Raw genomic sequence first — 5,539 nt, 5'->3', positions numbered from 1 at the left:
ATCGCACCCTAGATCATTGGTTTTGTTGTTGGAATTGTTCTGGTGAAATCTGAAAATCGTGCACTGAAAACCCAAGTCCTATCGGTAGGAGTTTTGGCCCTACCGGTAGAAACGCTGTCCAGTAGTCATTTTCGTGAAATTGTGGTCTCCTACCGGTAGGAAAATGTGTTCTACCGGTAGGAAATGAAAAATTCAGCATTTTGGCAAAACTTCGGAAGGGCATAACTTTTTCATCCGAACTCTGTTTTGGGTAAATTTTATACCGAAATTCATGTGCCGGAAGTCTACTTTCCGATGGTGGTGGTCTCATCTCCTAATTCTTCACCGATAAGATTTGGTAGCCAAAATAAGATGGATATGTTTGTATACGTTGGATATTCCTTTTTCCTTAGAAACGTTGAGCGAGCCACGGACGTCCTTAAGTACGCCTGAGTACATAATTGAATGATTAGATGAGGTTAGTGGTATGCTTAAGGCTTTTTAGTAGTCGTTGGATTCCGTATGAGCCTATTGATACCGAAACGAGGGTTTAAAGAATATATGGAACATAGGTGAGCGAAGGTTGTGTGTGTTGACATGCTATGTGAAAAGCGAACATGTGGAACACCCATTTGAGTTAAACAACGCTAGGCATGGATATATGAGACATTTTCTTATATTTGATATGTGGTACATCTCTTGTGTAACTGGTACGGTTTTATGAATTGCAAGGTGAAGATCTATGAATCGTTGTTAGGGAATATCCCTTGATATGTAAGTGCTTGTATGGTGATGAGAAACTAATTACGTAATGATAGCTAGTTGACTGAGATAAAATTATCCCTACTACTTCTTTGTGAATAAGTCTTTGTTGTGAATTCATTATATGTGATTGAGATGAATGGCTGAGTTGTGAGGTGTATTGGAGGAATTGTGGTAGAGTGATCTATACTATATGATTGATGTGATTTAGTTTTTTAGTGAGGAAGGTATTTGCAGGGAGTAGCGAGACTCCATAAACAGCCCGGAAAGAGTACTTGCTTGTGACGTGTGACGTGTGATGTGGGATTGCAACGGTGATGTATATGAGTAAACGAAAGGGTTTGTTTGATGAATATATGAAAGAAATGATTGATTGTCGAAACAACACCATAGAATCATCTATCAACAGGTTCTTTTCTTTAAACATGGGACGTTATGACTAAAGTGAAGTCAATGAGCGGATAGAGTATTCGGAATAGGGTGTGGTGGTTAGCCTAGAGTCTTGGTGTGTAGTCATGGTACTCCATCTATGTCGTCGACGTTAGGAAAATTACTAGTCGTGTTTTGTTTCTCCTTTGAGATACCGTATGTTGCCTCTGTTATTCATTCGACCTGTCATCCCATTTGCATATAATAGTTGTGTAGAATAGTTGTGTAGATTTCTCTACTGGGCTAGTGTAGCTCAACCTATCATTTTCAGGTGTGAACCCGAAGCAGTAGTATGGAGCGAAGTGCATGCATTCAAGTGCATATTTTCGAAAGAAGTGGCAAAAGAGACTCAAGGACTTTTGATAAAAACATGTTTTGGGAATGTAATAGCACTTTAACTCTATTTCTTTTTATGATGTAATATATTCAAACTCTTGGAGTTGGATCTGTAATTTAATGATTAGAACATGGTGAACTCTTTTGGGATATTATGTAAGATAATGTGAGGGGTTTTATTTATGAAAAACTATCTTTATTTATGTTGAAAATCGAGGGCGTGACACCTACCCTCTTCTTTTTGGGATAATTCCACGAAACCCTCAATTGAACGTTATCCTCTAGCTCCACTTTCACAATTCTCACATACCAGTACAGAAGACGAGAAGAGAGAGGCCGGAGCAGACGACTGGGGATACAAACCTTCGACCAAAGTGGGGAAATTATTCACCTCTTTCATGTTGTCGCCTCTTGTTGACGTAATTTTTTCTCCTCCCCCACCACTAATCGCTCCTGGCTTGTCTCTTAATTTCTAATTTCAGATCGGGAATTTTTTAGTTTGTGGGTCTAGATCTGGTATTTTTTTAGTTTGCATGTAGAATGAGCTATCCCTTTTGTTTGTATATATTTTGTTTTCATGCTTGTCTATGTACATATGAATTTGAAATCCTTTACAATATTAGCCCGAATTTGTTGTCTGTAAAACTCGAAATCAGAATCAAAAAATTCCCAAATTTTGGGTTTATCTGAAATAATTGAAACAATAAAAATATAATTAAAAATCTAGTGTGACACTTTCAATTAATGAATAATAAGCAATTTCAAAAGAAAATTTAAAAAAATTTGATTAAAACATTATTTATATACGTTGTACACCATTATTAATAATCGGGGACAACATAGTAAAAAATCAACCAATAATTCATTTTCATTCCATATCTCTCAAACACTACTTATGCTGCAAAATGCAATATGCACATATTATCCAAACACTCTATCAAAATCAAAATATATTCTGACCACAATCAAAAAAACAAAAAAGCCAAGAAGCTGAAAATGAAAAGTCAAAAAGTAGGCTCCAAAACACCCGGTCTTACATAGTATAAAGGTAAAACCCTTTAGGCCTCGATTAGATGCTGGATGAAGAAGGGGATGAAATAACACGGGGATGGAGAATTGATGTGACACTTTTAACTTGGTTTGGCAACAAAATTGGCACCCGGACTAAATCATCCCACCCAAGTCACTGTTGGAACTATTTATGAATGGGTTTCGATCAGTTATTAATTAGCTAGTAAGGGTGGATGAGGCCCTCCTCATCCCCCTCTTCCAACATTTCAATTACAAAATAACTTTATTCCCTATTTTATTTCTCATTCAAATCAAGTGCTTTTTCCCTTTTTTGATACTTCATCCAAACTAACCCTCCATAAATCTAACATCAATAAGGGTTCACCCTCCATAAATAATACTCTTTCCTTAGGTGGTGTTTCCAGAAGTGAAAAATTTGTAGATTTGTTATTGTTGATGGGTATGTGAGTGAAAAAATTATTGAGAAAAAGTTGCCGGTAAAAACTCTCTTGTTGGTGAAAATTAACAAGGTGATAAAATGCTGAAATTTTTTTGTTAGTAAAAACGAGATCATAAAAATGCGTTAAAGTTTTTAGTATTTTTTTGTCTGTGAAAACGGGGCCTAAGGTCCCTTTAGCCCATTTTATTAGCCCTTTAGCCCGATAGGGGAACTCATACTGAGAATAGAATTAAATTCTTTGAATAATTATGCCGGTGACAGTCAAACCCCATTAATATATAAAAGTACTTTTATTCATTTGGTAAAAACTTTATTTTTTGGATTTAAAATTATGGAAACTAATTTTGTGACAGAGCTTCAAATATTGTGCACACCGAAATGACTTCTCACCTTCTATTATATATCAGAAGACATGCATATTAAATCCCGGGGAAAATGACTGCCAAAGACGTGTTTTGATAATTAATACCCGTCAAGAACATTTTCAGTATTAACAAATATTATTAGCTTATCCTTAACGGATATTAATTATCAAAATACGTTTCAGGCAGTCATTTTCCCTAAATCGAGTTGTGGGAAAAGTCTCAACTAGTTACTGGACGCTGCGGCCGCATATCCTTAGGACCATTGGGCCAAATTCCTCAAGAACTTAAGCCGATTTGTAGGAGACCCAGAACTGATTGAGGCCCAATAAGCTCAAAGGGCAGATGCCAACTTCGTAGTTTGAAAGGAGTCCGATCCATAAAGATATCATAATGTTTTTTTTGATAATAGCTTGTCCTGAAGTTAACGACTGAACAATACATTCGATGAGAACAAGTAGTTATTTTTTGACCTATGTGGAATTCGAAAGTACGATCTCATAGAGGACTAGCAACTATTAGCTTTCTCATACCCATTTGGCCAAATTGCTGAGTTTTTAATGAAAATATTATTAACGAACTTTAAAAACTCATCAATTCCGATCATTGAGGTGGACCAAATAATTGATGGCAGCTTTTACATAGTTGATAGACTTTTCAAATGCACAACGTTAAAGAATATGATGTAACGATGTTATATTGTCCACGAGTCAGATCTATTCGTGCATGCTGTCCCGGCCAATCTCGGCCGTACATGTCAAGCAACGGACGATTCAGATTGCATCTTAGTGGAACAACAATGGACGGTCGAGATATGTTCGGCCGAGATGCAATCTGAAACATCCATTGCTTGGCATGGACGACCGAGATCGGCCCAACACGCATGGGCAACATGCACCCCTAGTTATTTGGGCACTTTAGGCCCACTGATGTTAGGGTTTTGCATTTTTAGGTGTGTTTGGCCTTGTCTTAATTGGCTGTATTGTCCAACTTTTTGTTGGATTCTTTTCTCCTTTTTCTTAATAAAATGTTATTTTTGCCGATAAAAAAAAAAAACTTGCGCCCCCAGTTTGCTCTATTCTACTTTGTGTCCTGTACATCAAGCAACTCTAATAATCTTGGCTCCTCCCCAAACATGGTTACAGTCTGTGCCCCTTCTCTTTCAATTCATTTTGGTTTTCCTGATTTACCAACTCAAAATTTAAATTTGGTGAAATATTTGATGATAAGGGGCTCCATCCTTTTCACTAAATTGATACTGATCAAATTGAGGAGAACCCAATTTCTCATCAAATCAAATTGAGGAGAACCCAATTTCTCATCAAATCAAGTAAAAGAGAGTGAGTTTTTCAAAAGAAGCTTTCGGAGATAAGCTTGGAATTCTTTAATTAGTAGATTTGATGAGATATCAAAATAAGCAAGGGTTGGAGCATTCAAATCTTGTAGGAAAAAATAGTGCGGAAAAATAATAATCGAATTTACAATTTTTTGAAATTTACAAATTGAACAGTATAATTACATGAAATTGGAATTATAGGATATGGAACATAAATAATATAAACTGTATATTAAGGAACAAGAAATTGCAAATTGAGACCCGTGTTACTCCACAGTGCCCTTAAGACAAATTTACTGTCTCACCAGTGCTAGAGGTTGTGTCGGTGTTTATTTTCCAAGATTGACTCGGTTACCACTCAGCCTCAGAGTATCGCTGTAAACTGCCCATCAAACCAATTTGTGTATGTACTCTCTCTCTTAAAAAGAACAATATTGGAGAAGAAGTAGAAGAGCTTGTGTTGTCGTTGTTCGTGTATCGAAACAAAGAGCTAGAGAGGCTCTCTTTATATAGCCGAGGAGGAGCCCTTCTCATTGAATACGAAAATTCAATAGGGGGAGCCTACCCATTCCATAGGGCCAATTCAATATTTCATATTGAATATAGGGGGGAATTCAATTCCTGGAAAAAAACTTTTATAGTTATTAATCCAGCAATTGATTCTATAATCAAATCGTGGATTTTATTCTGAGCATTTTACCTAGTATTAATCAGTTGCGCACAACTGATTTTGTAACTGGACCATCCAAACGCGAACGTACGGCTCAGACCCAATAAAGCTCAATCAATTCCAAACCAATCTAGATTAGATCACAAACCACAGACCTCAAACCATAGGTCGTGGGTCCACGAATCTTAAGTCCC

This window comes from Rhododendron vialii, chromosome 3a, assembly GCF_030253575.1.
Source record: "Rhododendron vialii isolate Sample 1 chromosome 3a, ASM3025357v1".
NCBI classification, from domain to species: Eukaryota; Viridiplantae; Streptophyta; class Magnoliopsida; order Ericales; family Ericaceae; genus Rhododendron; species Rhododendron vialii.
This window is presented reverse-complemented; position numbering follows the sequence as displayed.